The sequence below is a fragment of the Bos mutus genome, chromosome 18 (genome assembly GCF_027580195.1).
Source record: "Bos mutus isolate GX-2022 chromosome 18, NWIPB_WYAK_1.1, whole genome shotgun sequence".
Classification (NCBI taxonomy): Eukaryota; Metazoa; Chordata; class Mammalia; order Artiodactyla; family Bovidae; genus Bos; species Bos mutus.
The window spans coordinates 29849629-29871832 of NC_091634.1; the positions used below are offsets into that span (position 1 = coordinate 29849629).

At 44.9% G+C, this 22204-nt stretch overlaps 1 protein-coding gene across 1 annotated transcript in view; it reads left to right on the top strand.

Moving 5' to 3' along the window:
• The window catches only part of CDH11 (cadherin 11), a 158663-nt gene that overhangs the window by 58112 nt on the left and 78347 nt on the right, over positions 1–22204 (top strand). Inside the window, exon 2 of the mRNA XM_070388319.1 lies at positions 10021–10148. The gene's annotated coding sequence lies outside the window, so the exon portion shown is untranslated. The remainder of the gene's footprint in view (positions 1–10020; positions 10149–22204) is intronic.

The following is a 22204-nucleotide window of genomic DNA, read 5'->3' on the forward strand; positions in this document are numbered from 1 at the left end:
AGAACACTGGAGTGGGTTGCCATTGCCTTCTCCAATGCAGGAAAGTGAGAAGTGCACGTAGCAAAAACTCTCAGAGAGTGTGTATGGCCATGTATGTGTGTGTGTGTAAAGACCAAGACATTTGCAAATAAGTGGCTTTCTTGGCTGTATGGAGGCTGCTCAGATTTGATGAAACTACTGTTTCAGGCCTTGGGTCATGGTCAGAGGTCTTTGCTGTTCATCATTTCATTTGGGGGGTGGTGCTTCATCAATGTCTGTTCTCTCTCTCTCTCTCTGGATACTTCAGTAGCCTAGTAAGGTGATGTAGTAGTCCTTGATCTTTTTATTTTTTATTTTTTCAATCACTGCATTATTTCCCTAAATCAGTGCCCTAATTTATGTCTGAAGAAAATAGTTGAATGTCGTGGTTGGATGGATTGCCATAGGTTCAAACTGCTTGTGTCCCAATCATGGCTTTGTTGTTTAGTGACTTTTTGAATAAGGGGCAACTTTATTCAGCCTTTCTGTGCCTCGATTCCTGGTTTTGAAATAAAATAGCACCTGACGTATAGGACGGTTATGGGATTAAATTCTACATGATAGCCCAGGGCCTGGCACTTTGTGAGCTCTCAGTAACTGTTAGAAATCGTCTTAGCTGTTTGGATTACGGTGTGTCTGGGTGCCCCCCAGCTCCAGGGGGTGCAGGAGAGCTGAAAGAGCTAGCATCACGTGTACGTGACTGTAACCATACCCTCGAGTCCTCGGAGATGATTAAGTGCTTCACTTGGCTTCGAAAGTATTTGGGAAGTACTGATCACACTTTTTCAAACTCAGTACTTGTACAAACACATGGATTTACTGTCAGTCACTAAGGAAGTACCTATTGGTTACCCAGTGTTGTTAATAGCCAATTGCTTACAAAATGATAGTCCATTTTACTGATCTTAACTATTTTAGAAAACAAACTGAACAGCTCCACATAGCTGTTATCAAGGCTCAGTAATTTGGGCCAAGGGAGTGTCTTATTATTGTCCTTAAAAGATTATGAATTTTACCATCAGGTAGGTAAGAAAGCAATAGGTTTTCAGTGGTCTAAAATTTAAAAACTAAACACTTGTATGGTGGTTCTCTATTTCACCTCTACATTTTCTGCATTTCTCCCATAGGCCAAGCCCTTTAGAGGGTTAGCAGGCTGACCCAGGACAGACAGAAAATGAGTGTAAGACTTGATTTCTGTCTTCTAGGATCTCAAAGCTTTCTTGGATGCAATGTTGGAAGAGGCAGACAGCCATAATAACAAAGAACTCTACCCGTGGGAGAAATCAAGACGTAATAGGGTATACCAAGGGAATCTGCACGCCCAAGTCTGCAACAGGGAGCAGGGAAAGTTCCACCACAGTTATACCAGCAATGAATGGGAGGGGAATTCAGCTGAGGGAACAGTATGTGCGGGGAGGAATGGAGGTACATAGCCTGCTGGGAACAGCAGGCCCTACCTGGGCAGGAGGTGAAGCTGGGACAGACCAGGGAGAATTGTGTCAGCTGTGTTGCGCAGTGTGGATGTTTCTTCACCTGGTAGGGAACTGTTTACAGTTTAAATATTCTCAGAATCATTACGTAAAGATTGCTCTTCAGGCTTCCCTAGTGGTTCAGTGGTTCAGAATCCACCTGCCAATGCAGGGGACACGGGTTCCATCCCTGGTCTGGGATGATCCCCACGCCTTAAGGCAAGTAAACTCGTGCACCACAACTCCTAAGGCCGTGCTTAGAGCCTGGGAACCACAGTTAATGAAGCACACTCGCCCTAGAGCCTGCAGTGCGCAAGAGAAGCTACCACAAGGAGAAGCCTATGAACCACAGCTAGAGAGCAGCTGCTGCTTGCCACAACTAGAGAAAGCCCTCCAAGCAGCAATGAAGACTCAGTGCAACCAAAAATAAAATATTAAGATTGCTGTCCAAGGAGGTTTCTGTTTTGTCATGTGCATTACTGTCAAATGTTGGATGTTTGTTCATTCACGACAAGGAGACAAGCTAAATAAACTTCAGAAGAAGGAGCAGATGTTGTTCTGAGACAGGTGTGATCACGTGTGCCCGGCTTGCTTTGTTTACCCCAGCAATGCTTTCTACAACTTTTCCAGTTGATCTGATGGACATCCCCAAGATTCTCCTGAGGCTGCTGCTGCTGCTGCTAAGTTGCTTCAGTCGTGTCTGACTCTGTGCGACCCCATAGAGGGCAGCCTACCAGGCTCCCCCGTCTCTGGGATTCTCCAGGCAAAAACACTGGAGTGGGTTGCCATTTCCTTCTCCAATGCATGAAAGTGAAAAGTGAAAGTCAAGTCCCTCAGTCGTGTCTGACTCCTAAGGACCTCATGGACTGCAGACCACCAGGCTCCTCCGTCTATGGGATTTTCCAGGCAAGAGTACTGAAGCTAGATTATATTTATTTTTATTTGCTTTCCATCTCCTCTTCACCATGGCCCCCCAAAACTTAAAAAGTAAAATTGCTGCTATTTTAGGGCAAAATATATATGTATATATTCTCTTGGAGAAAGGCTTTTCATTTTCTTTCTAAGTGCTCCCAGGTTCTATAACAATAGACTCATGTATGTATGTGACTTTTATAGTGGATGTGTTTAGCTTTTCCTCTTTCTCTGACATTGTATTCCTTTTTTATTCAGTAGAGAAGTCATGGCGAAGTGGGAAGGCAGATCCTTGGGAGCATGGGAAGTGTGGATTTGAATTCTTATTCTACTGCTAATTAGCTTTGTTATCTTGGGCAAGTTATTTAACTTCTCTGAGGTTTGATTCCTTTCTCTTTTAGGAGGTAGGAACAGAATAAAACAAGCCCTGACCAGTGCTGTCGGGAAGATTAATTAAAGGAAAAATGCATGTAGAGGCACCAAGGCTATATATATTGGGGCTATGTAGTAGGTACAAGTAAAACTGGAGCATCCTCTATTGCACTTGTTAATATGGTAAAGGGTAGAAAGAGAAACTCCATCATTTGGGCAAGAAATAGGGATAAAATGTAGAGTAGCAGGAGGTTTGCTCATATGCTAGGAGACTGTTTGTTTATTCATTTCCCAAAGATATTACAAAGGCTGTGAATATTTATTTAGTTCTGCTCCCAATAGCCCTTCTAATAGGGAATTATTTGGGTACAACGAAAGACATTTGTAAATGCGGCTGATAAGACTGACACTGGACAAGGAGTGTTTTGTTGGACACAAGAATTCTATTGTCCCTGGCTTCAGTTGTCAAGTGCCCGGGGAACCCAGAATTTATGGTGACAGCACAATGGGCCTTTCAGGGCCCAGCGAAAGAGCTGTGAGATCCTGCTCCCCGGCTTTTCAGGGCTTCTAATCTTTTTATCGGGCCTGGACAATGCCGGATTCAGCTGCTGCCTGCGCCTCCTGACTGTCCATTGGCCGTCAGGTATTGTGCGGTAATTACCATGGTGACAATGGGCCCTCTCTACGCCAGTCCATCGGTGGTTTGGAAAACGGCAAAGGTTGTCACTTTGTATTAGGTGCCTCTAAAGGCATGGCTTACTTAGAAAAACTACCAAAGAGAAATCAAGATAATCGTGTTAAGAGTTTGATTTAAAGGGCCACTGTGTCAAATCCATTTGGAGCCCAGGAACTCTATGGATGTTTCCTTGTAATTACAGCCAGACGTTGGGCATCATCCCACACAAGCAGCAAGTAGCCGGCCATGGCAAGTTTGCAGGGAGCCCTGAGCTGTGGGCAGCTGGCAGCCTTTAACGTCTTATGGAACAGAGGTCTCAGCTGAGCCTTTGAACTCTGAGGGGTCCCTGAACTTCTCTGAGAATTCAGTTCCTCATATGAAAAGGAATGGGGTGGAAAATGCTTATGGATGAATAATAATTATATATTCCATGAGTATGTATTAATGTATGCAAATATAGTCCCATACAGATGTGACAGTTGGACCATAAAGAAGGCTGAGTGCCGAAGAAGTGATGTGTGTGAATTATGGTGCTGGAGAAGACTCTTTAGAGTCCCTTGGACAGCAAGGAGATCAAACCAGTCAATCCTAAAGGAAATCAAGGCTGAATATTCATTGGAAGGACTGATGCTTAAGCCAAAGCTCCAAGACATTGGCCACCTGATTCGAAGAACAGACACAGTGGGGAAAAACCCTGATGCTGGCAAAGTTTGAGGGCAGGAGGAGAAGGGGGCAACAGAGAATGAGATGGTTGGATGGCATCACCGACTCAAAGGACATAAGTTTGGGCATACTCCAGGAGACAGTGAAGGACAGGGAAGGCTGGTGTGCTACAGTCCGTGGGGTTGCAAAGAATCAGGTATAATTTAGCAACTGAACAACGACAAGAAATATATGAAAGTTATCCACCTACCATGGAGCTCTGTAAATAGCAAATATACAATGAAAGGTAAAGCGATTTAATCATACACAATTGAAAAAGCATAACCTATGTGTTTTTGTAATTGCAGCTACTAATTATCAAGTGTCTATTCTAAGTGAGGTATTTATTCTCACTATTCTTTACGATAATCAATAATCCCACAAAAATTATTGATATCCCCATTTTATAGTGAAGAAAGTGAGGCTCAAAGAGTTCTTGCCAAAGTCAAATTAGCTTGGAAGAGGCAAAGCCTGTATTTTAAGTCCTGTCCCCTCACATTTAATAACTTACTTCTTCCCTCATTTTTAAAAAAATCATAATCTGCAAACCTGTCTTATCTTACAAAATATGCTTCATCATGTGGCTTTGGAACTTGGGTGATAAAAGGAAAGAAAAACACCCAGTGCTGAGTATTGTTTTGGTTTATTCATCCCTTCCACAATGTCAGGAACATGTGACCCCCATACAAGGAAATAGCCCCCACCTACAGACACCCAGTCTCAGCTTCCTCTGCCCCTTCTCCTGCCTGAAGAGCAAGAACACACAGCAGCATCAGCAGCACAGCCTGGTATTCCTAGACCACCAGGAAAGGATATGGCCTTTGCTTGAATTCTTTGCCTAATAAAAGTTTCAAAAAGCTGATATTTTATTTATTCAATAATACTGTATTTAATCATAGTTCGTATTACTCAGTTCCCTACCAAAATATCTCAGATTCACTGTTGTGTTGTTAGACCAAAAAGTAGAAATGAACGATCACTTTTCAGAGGAACAGGCATGATCTACCCTGGCAAGTAGGTCTTGTCATGGATTCTTAAAGCTGGCGGGAACGGAGTGGATTTTTTTTAGCGATTTGATCTGTTGCTTCATTGCACTATACGTTTGGATGTTTACCACTCAGCCTGTTTTTTCACCTGTAAACTGGAGCTGTCACTCTCTCCGTTGGCAACCCTCCCCCATTCAGTGGCAGCTCTTCCTCTTTTATACCCACCACTGCTGGGGCATACTTACACACAGTAAGTGACTTGAGGATCCTGAAGCAGGCGCTGATGGAGTACGTGGGGTGGAGACTGTTTTAATCTAACTCACGTATGCTTTCAGCGCTTACCCTCCCCCACAGCACTATATGTTGGTGGTGGTGGTGGGGTGCTGTTGACAATGATCCAGGAACACACTGGCCTGGCTGAGCCCACATTCTAGAAGAAGACCCACACATGGAGAGCTAGGAGCTGGGCATTTGATCTGGAGCAGAAACCTTAAGAGAGGGATGGCAGTTTGACTCAGGAGTCAGAGGGGAGGATGTGGCCCTGTGTGTACCAAGCCTTCCATATGGTCAGAGTGCAGCGAAGGAAATCTGCCTCCACCGCCGAGTTTCCTCCTCGATTTTGATACCCGTGCCAAGTATGTTCTCCATCCCAGTTTACACCCTTGGCTTCATGGATTTCTTTTTCCTGTTTCTCAATCTCTCTGAACTAGTAGATGGTGTGGAGAGTCTGATTCTAAGAGGCTCAGTGTGGGTGGCCAAGCACGGCAATGGGAGGGGCTGGTAGAGGGCAGGGCAGTAGGTGAAGAGGGCCCATGATGGTACACAGGACTTGGGGGACTAAAGGATGGTGCCCTGAGAGTAGGTAGGAATGGGTGCTGCAGCGCCGGGTTGTATTTCCCTGTCACAGAAGGGAATACATGATTCCAGGTCTTGGAGAGTCATGAGATGTGGGGGACAGGCAGGGAAATGAACATTCCAACCCAGAACACCAACAGTGCAAAAAGAGAACGTCTGTAGTACACTGCCCAGCCCTCTAGTACACTGCCCAGCCCTCTAGTACACTGCCCAGCCCTCTAGTACACTGCCCAGCCCTCTAGTACACTGTCCAGCCCTCTAGTACACTGCCCAGCCCTCTAGTACACTGCCCAGCCCTCTCAGACCCAGTGAGCTCTTTTTTTCCCCCCATCAACTCTGAAAAAGTACAAAAACAACTTAGATTTTTTTCTATTTTTTTTCCTCTAAGAAACACAGTGTAATTATATGCAACATTGTCCATAGAACCTAAATCCTCTCTTTCTCAAAAGTTTGCAGTAATCAGAATTCATAGACAACTTACCCATTTATTTTTGCTTTCCTTCCAAAGCTCTTAATGATCAGTGCAGGCTTTGGGTGAGAGGAGTTTTATATGAGATATTTTACAGGGAAGAGCCCCTGGAGAAGGAAATGGCAACCCAATCCAGTATTCTTGCCTGCAGAATCTCATGGACAGAGGAGCCTGGGTGGCTACAGTCCATGGGGTCACAAAGAGTCGGACACGACTGAGCGACTGACACTAACTAGAGAATGCAAGGCAAAGTGGGAGTTCAATTCATTTTTATAGATAACAACTAAAGTTTTGAAAACACACTGGCCACGGATATAGACGTGTCATGAACTGATTGGAGACAGCAGGAGAAAAACAGAGGGAACACAGGCTCTGAAGTCAGTGCTGCTGGATTCTGATCCCACTGTGGGTATTATGGGCTAGATGCCCAGGGCAAAAGTTTGATCTTTTTAGGGGTTGGGGTGAGATGAACCCTGATGGGTTCATGCTACCCAGCGTGGTTATAGGCATTTAAAGAGAATATATTGGTAAGGACAGCACCAAATGCCTGTTCCATCCCTGTTCATGGTGTTCTATTTATCCATTTCTGGGTAACATACCATCCCCAAATTTAGTGTCTTTTAACAACTGTCTATCCTTACCTCTTACAACTGAGTGAACTCATCTGGGCAGTTGTTGCTTGGGGTCTCATGGTGTAAAGTCAGATGGCTGGAGTCACGTGAAGGTCCAGGTGGGTTGGATGTCTAAGATGGCATCTTCACTCACCACTTGACTCTTCAGCTTAGATGCCCACAGCAGCTGGGGATGGCTGGGCATTTCTCTCGCTATCTGTGCACCTTCTCCACATGGCTAGCTGGAGCTTCCTCTCAGCATGGGGATCTAGAGCATTCAGACTCCAGACATGGCAGCTGACTTCTCCTAGAGCAACCTTTCTAAGAACACAAGACAGGTTACCAGGTTTTTAGAACTCAGCTTCTGAAATCATATATTAATAGTATCTCTTTTGCTATGTTTCATTGGCTCAGTTCAGTTCAGTCATGTCCTACTCTTTGCAACCCCATGGACTGCAGCATGCCAGGCCTCTCTGGCCATCACCAACTCCCAGAGCTTACTCAAACTCGTGTCCATTGAGTTAGTGATGCCATCCAACCATCTCATCCTCTGTCCAACCCCTTCTCCTTCTGCCTTCAATCTTTCCCAGCATCAGGGTCTTTTCAAATGAGTCAGTTCTTCCCATCAGGTGGCCAGAGTATTGGAGTTTCAGCTTCAGCATCATCCCTCCAATGAATATTCAGGACTGACTTCCTTTAGGATGGACTGGTTGGAACTACTTGCTGTCCAAGGGACTCTCAAGAATCTTCTCCAACACCACAGTTCAAAAGCATCAGTTCTTTGGTGCTCAGCTTTCTTTATAGTCCAACTCTCACATCCATACATGACTACTGGAAAACCATAGCTTTGACTAGATGGACCTTTGTTGGCAAAGTAATGTCTCTGCTTTTTACTATGCTGTCTAGGTTGGTCATAACTTTTCTTCCAGGGAGCAACTTTTAATTTCATGGCTGCAGTCACCATCTGCAGTGATTTTGGAGACCAAAAAAATAAAATCTGTCACTGTTTCCCCATCTATTTGCCATGAAGTGATGGGACCAGATGCCGTGATCTTAGTTTTCTGAATGTTGAGTTTTAAGCCAACTTTTTCACTCTCCTCTTTCACTTTCATCAAGAGACTCTTTAGTTCTTCGCTTTCTGCCCTAAGTGTGGTGTCATCTGCATATCTGAGGTTATTGATATTTCATTGGTTACCCCAGGGCAATTTGGAGTCACATGGAAGGGGATCACAGAAGGGTATGGTTCTCTGGGCATGTGGTTCATCCAGGGAGGGCTGTTGGAGAGTGGCTATGACATGGTTGTGAGCTGGGTCCTTCCTCTGGGGTTATGAACAGGTCCTTCCCCTGTGGCTTTTTCTCCATGACTCCAGGTACATCTGGGAATGACCCCAGCCCTGCTCCATTGTTGACATCCTGGAAATAGCACACATGGTAGGAGCCAAAGGAGATACAGGTTCTATCCCTGGGTTGGGAACATGCCCTGGAGGAGGGCATGGCAACCCACTCTAGTATTCTTGCCTGGACAAGCCCTTGAACAGAAGAACCTGGCGGGCTACAGTCCATGGGGTTGCAGAGTCTGATGGACTGAGCACGCATGCACAGGACAGTTCTGCTGTTCTTGCTACAGTCACCAAATTAAGGTGCTGTGAACAGATTTCAGTAGATGTACAGTCCATCCTCAGCCCTGTGCAGATGGGTTTTCCCATGTTGCTGTTGTCCCTGTTGTTTTGGAAAAGGCATTGTATGTGAAGAGTTGATAGGTAGAGCCAAGATGAAACAAGGAAAAGTGGGTCTGGGAGAATGAAGGATAATAGAGTCAAAGTGGGCATCCCTGGTGGCTCAGATGGTAAAGAAACCACCTGCAATGCAGGAGAGCCTGGATTCGATCCCTGGATCGGGAAGATACCCCGGAGAAGGGCATGGCAACCTACTCCAGTATTCTTGCCTGGAGAATCCCCATGGGAAGAGGAGCCTGGCGGTCTGCAGTTTATGGGGTTGCAAAAAAGTCAGACACGACACAAAGTCAAAGTAAGAAGCTGTTTAAGCCCTTAGTGCAGCCCGGGTTGATCCTCGAAAGTAGATGTTCTAGAGAGGAAGGACATTCAAGAACTCCTTTCTGCTGTCGTGTTCGGGAAGTTATGCCAGCGGCACCTTCCTTGGTTCAGTGCCTTGGTTTTTTGAAGACGGCAGCTGTTCAGACACTCCATATTCCTCTCTTCATTCATTCAGCAAATATACATTGAACAGCTGCTCTGGGCTAGGAAAAGTGGTAGACACTTCGGGAGATATGAAGATGAATCAGACCAGCATCCAGGCAGAACACAGCCCCCACACACAGAAACTTCAGAATGTGATGTGGAGCAGAAGGGGGAACACAGAGGAATGTAGTCCTGATAAAGAATCGCAGCTCTGTCAGCCCAGTGCTCTGCTCTGCCAGCGTGGGGATGACATCTCCTGTCACGACTGCCACCGCTGTCACTCTTTGCCCTTGAGTCTGTCACTCCACCAGGATTTGACAGCACCAGGATGGTGCTTCTCTCTTTAGAAGGGAGGAAACTAGCTTTGGAGGCCAGTAAAATGTGGATTCTATCAGCAACTGAGTCTACGATTTCCTATCTCCCCCACAGGTTTGTCGTTCGTGCTAGAGCAAATACGTGTGAAGTATGTAGAATAGTTCACGACGTTGGATACATGACTGCTTTTATCTTTGTTATCAAAGAACCGAATGCATAACATTCATCGAACCATCCTGTGGTACCTCATGACAAGTTTTTCCCACTTTGCACACCATTGTGGTCATTTATTTACATCTCTCACTGTATACATGGACCCTTATTGTCAAAGAGAAAAGCGTATCCTGTGCAACTGTGTACCCCCAGCGTTTAGGAGAGTATCATTCTGTTGATTCATGTCACCTCCAGGTTACTAATGATCCTTTCACTTTTTGCAGAAATCGCTGTGTATTCGGCTCAGAGGTCTCCTGACGATCCTTCCGGTTGCCATTTGTTGAATGACCAATCAGATGGGTGGAGTTTTGTGTTACAGAAACTGGCAGCAAGTATCCAATGGGTGAAGAAGGTAAGATGGACCAGCGTTACTGAGTGTATCATTACTTTATTTGCGGGGACAGAAATGATGGTTTCCAGGACCATCCCGCAAATGTGCCTGCCCTCACAGATCCCAAGTAGAATTTGACAGGGAAGGTATCCTGAGCCTTGAGGAATGTGATTATTCCTGTTATTATTGGGTTATCTTTAGGGGGCACCTATTATGTGCCTGTACGAAGATGATAATAGTTTTTTGTTTTGGGTGTTTTTCTTTTTGGACCATAGAAGGTTGATAGGAGATAGAAGGAACTAAAGGGGTTATATAATTCCATAGCAAAAACTTGGCTGGAGAGACTAACACGACTACCATGTTGTTCTTTATCCCCTTTTCTTCTTTTGAAAAGAATTCTTTAAATGTGTACAAGGTGGCTTATATCCCTCAAGGAAAAGAGATTGCTAGGAGGCTGAATCTTTTAGCTCTCAAAAGACAGAGCACTAGATCCTAAGCTGGGAGACTGACTTGAGCTCCAAACCTGGCTCTATTGTTCACTGTCTGTGTGCCCCTGGGTTAACAAACTCTTCTCTGGGCCACAAAGGTGGTTGGATCCAGAGTAACTAATGGTCCATAAGTTTTAGGATTCTATGAATACATTTACCTCCTTTATCGGGTCACTAGGAACTGAAGCTATTTTTATAGGATGTTGAAATATTCCGATGAAACTTTAAGAATTAATTCTAGCAGCATGACTTGCCACACGGTCCCATCGTAGAACTCACCCTTGCGTGTGTCAGTGGCTCATCTCGCTGTGAGTGTCCACCAAGTGACCTAGATGCAGAGGCCAAATGCAAGTCATGACCTCTCCCCCTAAGCCTTTACCTTGTCCTGTGTGCCACATTTCAGTGCCAGCATCAAAACTCACTGAATCTGAAACATGATGCATCCTATATACCTCCTAGCCTCTTATCTCCAGGAGTAATTGATTCCGATTGGTTTGCTCTCTGATTATCTCTGAAACACTTTATTCTGTCTACCCACATTGCCACCATCAAATGCAAGCCAGAATCCCTTTCTCCAAGATTTTGCTGCAGTTGCCACCTCACAGATCTTTATGCTTCCAGGGTTACTTTTCCCTCTGTCAACTCCAGCACGATCCGTCTTTCATACATATCCTGAACAGTGTCCCTAAATCCAGATAGTATGTTACTTTGCTACTAATCCTTTCCCTTTGAGGCATCTGAATTCCTTTTCAAGCTTTCAGGACCCTCTAGTAATGGGCCCACTGTTGTGCTGTTTAGACCCCCACTCAGCTGTTGTCTCTGCACACCTAGCCTTCACTGTACTCATCCACTCTAGGTCTACTGTAAGGCACAACCTTTATTTCACAGAGCCCAGTGAGCTCCCTTTCCTCACAAGCTAGCTTTTACTCATTTTATACCTTCACTTGAACCTCACTACCTCTAAGGATTTCTTTCTAATTGCTGAAGACTGAGCTATGGGTATCTCCTGGGCTTTAGTCATCAAGATTATACCATTTACTGTGATTCCCACTGTTTAGGTGTCTGTCTTCCTAGCTAGACCTGGAGGTTCTTGAGGATTGGCTTTATTTTGGGACCACCGGGTTCCTGGTTGTAAGCACTATTCTGGCCCCAAGTAGGTTCTCAATAAATATTTACTGAACATATGAATAGAGACTTTAAGATAAGAAAGGGAGCCTGATGTTACCACACAGAGAAAAGTCACAGCACTGGCAGCTAACAGGTATTGAGTGCTTATGCTATGTCAGGAACATAAGGTCTTTAAAGGTATCACTTCCCTTAATCTTTGCAAAAACCTACTGTGATAGGCACTATTAATATCCAAAGATTTTATAAATGAGAAAACTGAATTTTAGAAAAGATAAGTTGCCTGTAGCCATATTGCTGTACTTTTTTTATCTTTGGAAGTTTGACTTTAGCCAGAGCTTTTATCTTTGAGCACTCCTCTCTTTTGTTTTCCCCATGAGTGAATCTGGTCCATTATGGACAAAAGACATGTCCTTTATGGCAGGCTGAAGACTTTTTCTGCAGTCCACACCAACTATTTTTACTTAGATGGTCAGCCCCTGTGACTGGGACATGTAAATATTTGGTGATTTTCCAGATGTTTTTCACTCATGTTTTAATGTGGGTTTGTTTGGGGACAAAATTTCAATTTGGAGAGCCCTACCCCATCTCCTTCTCTCATGTTCTGGTCGACATTTGTCATGGGTATAAACCACTAAATGAAAACACTCTTAGTGGAAGCAGGGCCATACTTCCCTGCAAATGTATCAATATGATTTGGAAATTATATAGTTGGCTCCTCTCACATTAGCATATTTTGCTCTGAAGCCTGGCTCAGCAGAGGAAACGCATCCCTCCTGTGGAAAATGCCTGTGAATGACGATCATCTCATTTCTGTGAAGCCAAATAGGTCTCTTCATTTCAGCAGCCCTTCGAATTTTTCAATAGGACATGCGACTGACATTTTCTATTTTTCTCGATAATATTGACAATTAGAATGAGGTAGCAGTGAAACAGAGTCAGAAGTTAAATAGAAAGTACTTCAATTTAATTTCTCATCTAGGAAATTATTTAGGTTTTTTTCTTCCACTTTGAAATTAAGAACAGCCTGTTTCGAAGAGTTCTGCATCGCTTTTATTCCAAGGACAGGAAGGTAAACTATTCTGATGTTTGCAGCACCCTTAAAAAAACACAGCATAGTACAGATGGAACAGTCCTTAACAGTCCTTTGATCTTTCAGAACAATCTTCTTGTTTTAGACAGAGGATTTTTTTTTTTTTTTTTTGCCTAGAGAGAGGAAAGGGTTTATTCATGATCACACTATAAGGTTTTGGAAGAACAAAATGAAACTAACCTACAACTTTGGCTTAAGACCCAGATTCTTGATCCTCAATCCATTCATGATGCCAGCATTTCTTAAACAGGTGCTTATGATGTACTGGGACACAGGCAGGGATAAAGTAGCTTTCACTTTCTTCAAGGAGCTTACAGTCAAGGAGCTCCGTATAAAGTACCCAGAATCCTAATAGGAAGAGAAAAGAGGGATATGGGTTGTGTAGAGAGAGAGAGAAACACGTTTCACAAATGGTGGTGAAGTGGTTTGGACTTACAGGAGCAGCTCTCCAGCTGACTTCTAGGGAAGTCCACTTGAACTTCTGTTCTTGGGACATCTGACTGACTCAGGCATCTTCCCGGAGCAGGGGAGGTGACCTAAGCCGCTACAGGACAGAGCTTCCCGGCCGCGCTACCTCACTGAGCTTTTAGTAGGGCAGTGGGGCACAGATCGAAAGTCTTAAAGTGAAAAATATTTGCTCTTAGACTCATGAAAAGTGTACACACACTGAGACCCTCCCGACTGATTACTCAGCAGGGGCTGCTCCTCACAGGTCACTGATTCTCTTTCATTTGCATAAAAATCAATCCTGAAAAGCTTCCAGGGGCCTGGGCAACTCACCTGTGCTGGAGCATCCTCCAGGCTCTGCCCTGTCCCTGACAGTTTGAAATGTTGGCAGCCTGCCTCCTAACCCCCTCTGCCTGCTGGGTCTGTCTGTGAAGGCATTTCCTATTTTGGGATGTAGGCCACTGTGGAGAAAGAGGCCAAGTTTCTGTCTGTAGCCGGTGCCATGAGAATCATAAACAGACAGTCAGTTCACTTGCTGACTCCTTTGCAGATCTTCAGTGTGTACCGTGTGACTGTCACTAACGTGATCGACCAAGAGCTAGGAAGCTCCCGTGTGCCAGGCAGTGGAAATGTCCTACCTTTGCCAGAATCAGTACTGAAAGGACAAACTTCAACCGAAGTTGTGGTTCTCTGATCTTGCTTTATTTTAGGACGGATGAACACAATGCAGAGACCCTCCTGATTTAATGAGATGCCCGTATGCAAACACTGGGCTACATGATTTACGTTCATTGTCTTGTGTGACATCACCAGTGCTTTGGTATGTGCCGTCATCCTGCTTCTTTTATGATGAGGATGCTGAGGTTCGGAGAGGTTAATGAGCTTGTCGAGGGCCATACAGTGAACTCTGTAGAGTCGGGGCCTCCACGCCGTAGTGCCCCCAGTGTGTCTCTTCTGATTCTTTGGTATCGTGCTTTCTGATCTTAACCAAGTTGGAGGGTGGGGTTATATTACAGTTCTTTTGGTGGTCATGTCCTAAATCTCCATGTGGGCCAAGTGCTTCTGGCTAATACAGCAGTGTGCTGCTGAATGTGTGTACTGCGTGAGAGATAACCCATGGGGAGAGGAAAAAAGAATCCCAAGTGTGTTCATTCATAAATCATCTCTTGGAAAGCATTCCTGTTTTAGGCCGTGGACTAGGTGCAGCTACAACGAATGAACCCGATGCACATGTATCTACACAACAGTTGTATCAAAGCCATGTCTTTAAAGAGCACCCCTTCTTCTGATGGAGACAGGCCAGCAGACAATAACCATGGTGTAGAGTTTTTTGGAGGTAGCTCCATGGGTTTGTAGGAGCACAGAGGGATGGAATCTGATAGAGGAAATCAGCAAAGGCTTCAGGGAAGAGGTGACTTTTGGGTTGAGATATGAAGCATAAGTCAGAATTTACCAGGAGACAATCATGAAGGATTTTTTAAACAAAGAGAACAGCGCAGAGGTTCTTGAGCCAAAATTTTCCTGACTAGGTGGTTTGTTTATATATAGCGAAAGTGGAAGTCGCTCAGTCGTGTCCAACTCTTTGCAACCCCATGAGCTATACAGTCCATGGAATTCCAGGCCAAAATACTGGAGAGGGTAGCTTATCCCTTCTCCAGCAGGTGTCCTGACCCAGGAATCAAACCCAGGGCTTTCCTGCATTGCAGGTGGACTCTTTACCAACTGAGCAACTGAGCTACCAGGGAAGCCCAACTATATATATATATACATGCCAATATATATACACTCAAAGATACATATAAAGATATATATATATATATATATATATATATATATAAATAGACAAGACAGTTACAAAGTCTACAGAAAATTAAGTATCCTTCAATCCTATTTCTAGTCCCTCCCTCCTTTTGTGGAGGCAACTTCTCAGTTCAGTTTTCTATGCGACCATTCAGAGTTTCCAAGCAGTCATGAAGCTACAGCCACACACACCCATGTACTTGTTTCCTGCGCATTTGGATACACTGGCAGCATCCAGCTGTAAGCACTAGTATGTACACTGTTCCGCACTTTATATTTTAATAAAAAAGAGAACTTTAAATAGTCCCCCTTGTTTTTGTTGCTTGTTCTCTGATTTTAAACTTTCTTGAAGTTTTAAAACATTTCAAACCTACAGAAAAGCTGCAAAAATATTGATAGTACAATTAATTCCTATAAACCTTTCATCTAGAGTCATTGATTTTTTAAAGAAATCATATTACTCACGTTCCACGCAACAACTGTATGAATTTAATGCCTGACCGAGATACAGCTTGACATCAGTTACCCAGATACTTCGGTGAGCTTCCTATTTCCCCCCAGCACTTATTTAGTAAGATGACCAAGATGTACTTGAAACCAAGAACACATTCCTGTCTGTGTCATTTTCCCTGATATTCCAGAAACAGCAAATGCACCCTCAGGATGGAGACAGCAGGAAGGGCCCTTCTTTTGGCCATGGACTGCCCCTCTGATGCTCATCTTTGGGAAAGGATCAGTTCCCATCTCACTGAGCACTGGAGTCTCGGCCAGGTGATCGCACTCTCTGCACACTTGCCTTCAGGACCCAGGGGTCCAGGGTGGGAGCAGACAGTCCCGTTGAAATCTAATCACTTCATTTCCGACAACCACTCATTTAGATAGTGTGACTTTTCTTTTTTGCTTGTTGGAGTCAACACGGCATCTCAAAGGCTGGTGTAGGATTCCCTCCTTTTAAAGATCAAAGCGCTTGAGCTGCTCAGGTTTATCTGTGCATTTCCTCTGTGCATTTCATGGCAAGAAATAGTTTGTACTCCATGTGAGAGGGACTTTGAATACTGTGACAGACGGTAAGTAATCCAAGAAGACAGAATAATATATGGTTTTGCAGTCAAGTGCTCTGGGCCCAGGGGGATTGTTTTCAGGGGTTCATTCACTCACTCGTCAAATAGTTCTTGAAAGACACCGTGACATTCTTTCATGCTTTGTGCCAAGACCTAGGCATGCTCTGTGCAGGCTGGATGCCCATTGTCTATAGGGTGATAGATGAATCTGGCCTGAAGAAAACAGGTGGACCTGAGAGGGGTGGGGTGAAATCTCCAGGGAATGACTTCCTGGCCATTCAGTAACTGATTCATTCATACATCAGACACATTTACTGACTGCTTGTTTTCGCTCAGTTGCTCAGTCATATCCGACTCTTTTGTGACCCCATGGACTATAGCCCGCCAGGCTCCTCTGTCCATGGGATTTTCCAGGCAAGAATACTGGAGTGAGTAGCCATTTCCTCCTTCAGGAGATCTTCCTGACCCAGGGATTGAATCTGCGTCTCCTGCATTGGCGGGTGGATTCTTTACCACTGAGCCATCTGGGAAGCCCTGTGCTAAATCCATATGTGCATCTATGACTCACTGCACTTCCTGTTCTCATGGAATCATGTGCCAGTGATGGGGCTCCCCGACCCTCTTCTAAGTCTACCTGTTTCCTTCAGTTGGGTCCATTAGGAAGGTTCAGCTGCTCCCAGAATGTTTCAGGACAAAAATCAGGCCACTGCCTGACAGCCCTCCCAGCTCCACATGCTTTCTAAGCCAGAGACTCATCGTTTCCTCTGGAGGCTACTAACCCAAATTACCCTGCGCCCTGTGGGGGACTCAGAGCTCAAGGCAGTTTGAGAGAGCGGAGAAGGAAGGGTAACAGGACAAAATCTGCCACCAACTAATTGTGTCTGCTGAGGATCTAGAAGGCTGCAACTGGACACCTGGCAGGCACCTCTGTGTGCAAGCTTCAGAAAAACCATGGAGGGGCCAGTGAGTTCATCTTCTCAGGAGGCTCTGAATTTTAGTCTCTAAGCACCATTGGAAATGATGTTAGGTTGTCATAGCAACCATTTTTGTTGAAAGAAAACGGATGTTTAAAAGTTTGGCCACACACTTGCAAGGACTGGTGAGAAGGAACCTCTCTAAAGGAATGTCTAGCAAGTTTCCTTAAGGATCACATTTCTGTCCATAACTGATGCTATTTTGGACCTCTCGACGCTCCCAATCTCTCTTCAGAATTTCCGCTTGAGAAATGGACTCAGGAGAATTGTTATTCATTGCCCCTAAACCATTTACATCATGCTTTGGGCAAAGAAAAGGCCTTGGATGCTTGCATGGCCACACTCCTGTCCAGGGCTTGTGCTGGGCCCCACAGTGGCAGGGAGCAGCCTGTGCTCACATGGGAAGGGCCAGGGTAACTGTGACTGGGTTCATGGGAGCACATCCGGCTCCCTCATCTCTTCCCCAGTCCTTTTCTGCCGAGCTTCAGAAGGATGGGTTTTTCTAAAGCCTGAATTGTATTGAGTTCCTTTCAGTGAAAAGCCCCAAGCTTCAGAAGTTTGTGGCCCTTAGCAGGATAAACTGCAGGGTCCTCTGCCTGGCTCCTAAGGCAGGATCCAGCCCCCACCCCCTCCCCTCTCCTGAAACCTCATTCCCTCCCCCAAGTTAACTCTCCATCCGTACCATGTTACTGTGAGTCCCACATATCATGATGCTTAACCCTCCATGCTCTTGGGCTGGTTCTCCTTCTCAGGCTCCATTTGTCTGAAGAGGTTGAGAAGGACCCTATCTTCCAGCTGGGGTTCTGGACTGGAGTCCTTTGTTCCTTAGGGATCTTGATATGTCTTCATGGGCCTGGGGCATCTTTGCCTTTATGAACTCTTTTTTTTTTCTATTAAAAGAAAAAATTAAATACTGTATTTATGACTGCTTCGGTATGAAGATGAATATAATCTTCACCCTCAAAGATCAGTTTTTCTTCCGACTTGAAAAGAAACTGAAACGTTCCTTGAGCCCCTAGAAATATTGTGGACTCCAGGCACTCTGTCTAATGGAGGAGCCTTGGGGCCTTGGCCCTTTCTCTTCCCTCAGTCTCAGTCTCTTCATACCCCTGATTCTTCATTGTTTAGGGTCTTTCCTGACATCACCACCTGTAAAGCCACACCCACTGCTTTGTTATTCGTTACTTCATCCTGCTGTCTTATCCCTCACAGGAGTCATCATAATGTGTGAATATCATGTCTAGTTCCCTTCATGGTTTACTTGTTTATTTTCTGTGTTCCCCCGTGAGAGTCTAAGCCCCCTGAGGTTCAGAGATGTGGCCTGCCTTGCCCACCCCTATATCGTCAACATCAGGAGCAGTGTGGTCCAGGCTAATTGTAGCTCAGTAAATAGTTCCCGACTGAATGACTTCAGCCGATACCTAATTCTTGAACATCTCTTTTATGGGTCGGCAGGAAGATGATGGTGGGTTGCCGGCCTTAGAAAATCGCGTGGGGCCGAGGGCTGGAGTGTGGGCCTCTCCGTATTGCTGGCTTGTTCAGAATCTTCAAGCCTCTCTCCTCTATTCCTCATATTCTCTCTCTCCCCCTCTGGGCTCCTCCTGGGCCATCATTCAGATTTGAGTGACACCGGTTCCCAGAGCACTCCACTCTGAGGATGCCAACAGCTGCATAATGGCTTTCCCGCATGTCCATCTGTGCATTAACACAGGCCTTTCGGGCCTGCGCTGGCTTGCCTGACCCTTCTCCCACCAGGAAAGAATGTGCATCTGTAATACTCTGGAAAATTGGGGCTGACATGTAGCTTGGTACCCAAAGTGGTTTCACTCAAGCAAACATAGAATAATAGCCAAGCACTTAAATGCTTGAGCGGATATCAATTGGAAGAACGTTCCAATAATCCGTGTTTATGAAGCCTGTAGTATGAATTTTTGAAATAGCACTTAAACCCCACTTTATTCTTGACAAATGATGTTTGTAGCTGTTGAGATATTTTTATTTCAATTATGTGCCGGTGTTGTGGGGAGAAGGTTTCTGACAATAGCAAAGACATAAGCCATTTTTATTGTGCCTCTATCACTATTCCCATTGCTAAACTCGACTGGACAGTTCATTAAGATGAAAAATTAACAGCACATGCTTTGGGGAGAATAATCATGGAACATGACAGCTTGTGGAGGCATTGGCATTCAGAGAAGCAGACAGATGACAAACGTGCTGGTCTTCTGAAGAAGCGGCGACTGGTCAGTCGGTCGGGAGCCAGGCATTTACCGAGCGCCTACATGTGTGTTCATCCCTGAGCGGAGGTGCTGGGGGAAAGAGAGTGCAGGCAACACGGCCTTTGCACTCCAAGAACATACCATCAATTTGGGCAGGCTGGGCAGATTTCCGCTGTCAACCTGGAAGCGCCAGAGGGGTGTACATCAAATGCCTAACGCTTTGGTGCTGACTGTAAGTTGAGGAGTAATTCATTGTGGACGTTGGTGAAGAGTTTTTACACCTTGAGGAAGAACAGGATGTTAAATAGGAAACTTTATTCTAAATATAATAGCTGCTAGTGGCTATAATTTTGTTTTTGGGAATTGATGAAATGTTCTAGAAATAGATATATGTGGATTGATGTACAACTTGGAAGATTTACTAAAAACACTGAACTATATATTCTTTACAAGGGTGGACTTTATGTGAATTATATCTCAGGAAATCTCTTATTTTTTAAGTGTTAAATTTCAGTAAATCTTGTATACGTTCAGAGAGAGTTGGGCATAGTTCCAAAAGAAAGAAGGGGTGAGACAGACTAGCTTGGATAGGAAGGAAGCACATACCCATTTTTCAGATGAGCAAATGAAGTCAGATCAGTTTGTCCTTTGCCCATGAAGCCACAGTAAATATTCAGGCCACGACTTCACTTCTAGCCCTTCTTGGCTCCAGTGTTTAGATGCTTTCCCCACCACACTGCCGGTGCCCAGAAAAAAACCAGCCCCTGGAATGTAACAATAACACAAATGACAAATAACACAAATAACACGGTAACAGTGACTTCCCTCTGCAGAGCACCCTCGCCTCTCTTTTCTCTCATCTGTTCTTACGGCATCCCTATGAGAGTGATGGGTACAGGTGTGCCTGCATCTGTGGAGGTGGGGTGTGTCTAAGAAGAAGGAGATCACGTCTGCTTTCCAGTCCGCATAAAGAACACTGGCTTCTCTTCTCTAGGCATTCAGGGTGCTTCCACCTCCACTTAGGGCTCTGTCTCTCCCTGGACCTGGATATGCATCCTGTTTCTCCAGTGCAAGCAGAGTTTCTAAGTGAAACCATAGAGATGTGGGATCCACAGATATTTAGAAACAAGGCCTGGAATTGGGTGTCGTGTGAGTGTAACGTAGAAGTCAGTGCTGTTCTTTGGAAAGAGCGGATACACGTTTCCATTGTAAAGCACATGTCTAGATTAAAGTCACTTACATCATTATCTCCCCTGCAGTTCATAAGAGAGCTTTTGATGTCATTCTCAGCTTACTAGTGTAAATAATGGCTCTCATTCTCATCCTGTTGGACAGGATGGAAACCTGACTCGGGATTTGTAAATACTGCTGCACTGCATTTACTTTCACAGGGACATTTTCTCCCCCAGCAGACACTGGAATAAACAGCATCCTGGGAAACAGCTGGTGGGGGAATCACGAGGCATTAACCTAAGGAGTGAGATCAAAACAAAAGCTCTGTTTGCGATCTCCCGCCAGAGCTCACATCCCGGCAGTCCCCACTGTTCAGCTGCGTTCAGGATGCGTAAATAAAATAAGATCTTTGCAGGGTAAAAAGGAGCTGAGCTTTAGGAAACGAGTGCCTTTGTCAAGCAGAAGAATCCTCTTTCCCAGTTTCATTACAGTTTTCTTAGCTTTTAAAGAAGTTAAAAGAATTTTTTAAAAATAAAAGATTAGTACTTCCTGAAATATACCCCTGTCTGTTTCAGAGGGTTTGCTTTTTTCCTCTCATCGAAGGGTCTGGACTGGTGGCCTGACTCAGGGCTGGGAATGCTCGGGTTCTAATCTTGTTTCGTGCTGGAAAGTGACTGCTCTGGGTGCCTCTTTACTAATTTGTCAAATGTGGTCAACAGTGGGGTGATTATTGTAATCGCCCGATGATCAGCATCTACTCTGTAGGGATTTTGTGACAGTGGATGGAGGTATTACCTCTAAAGCACTTAGAACAATGCCTGTCACGTGAAGAGGGCTTCCTCAACAGGACTCAGGGTGGAGGTGATGGTAGTGTCTGAGTCTATACAGTTCCAAATATCCAGGTATTTCCAGATTCAGGTCCATGTAGACAGAAATCTGCAGTGGTTGATGGAATCCAGATCATAGTCAGGTTTGTATAGCACGTGCACGCAGGCTTACCCTGGAGGGCTGGCGCTCTTGAACTGGCCTGAGTGTTAGCCTGTGAAGGTAGCAAAATTAGTTCCCATGGATGGGGTGCTCCTCTTTGCAGAAGGGTAGTGCCAATTAAAGTGTCCCAGAAGATACAGGACAGCAGTGCCTGGGTCGGGGGGTGGGGGGTGGGGGGTGGGAGTGGGAGTGGTGTCACTAAAGGGACCTGGGTTGGAATTTCGCGTATTCCTCTAACTGTGACTTTGAACAGATCAGTGACTCTCTCCTGTGCTCATGATTCTTTGTTTCTGTTTTTAATGGAAACAAAACAGACTGTCTTCCAGGGTTGAAGAAGGACTTGCATGATTAAATCGTGAGACTGTGCATTCTTCCTCCTTCCCCAGCAAGATGCAGCTCAGTAAGAGGAGCAGGAGTGATGGCCTCCCCCTTCCCCCCACCCACACATCATCTCAGCTCCCTTGTGAACTGACAACTGCGACTTCTGCCAAGAGCTTTAACTCCACAAAGCACCCACTTTCTCATCTGTTAAAAGGGTGTATAGATTCCTGTTGCTGCTGTAACAAACTGCCACAAACCTAGTGGCTTAAAACAACCCAACTTTATTGTCTTACAATTTTAGAGATCAGCAGCCCAGCATGGGTCCTGAGGGCTAGAATCGAAATGTTGATAGGACTGCGTTCCTTCTGGAGATCCGAGGGGAGAATCTC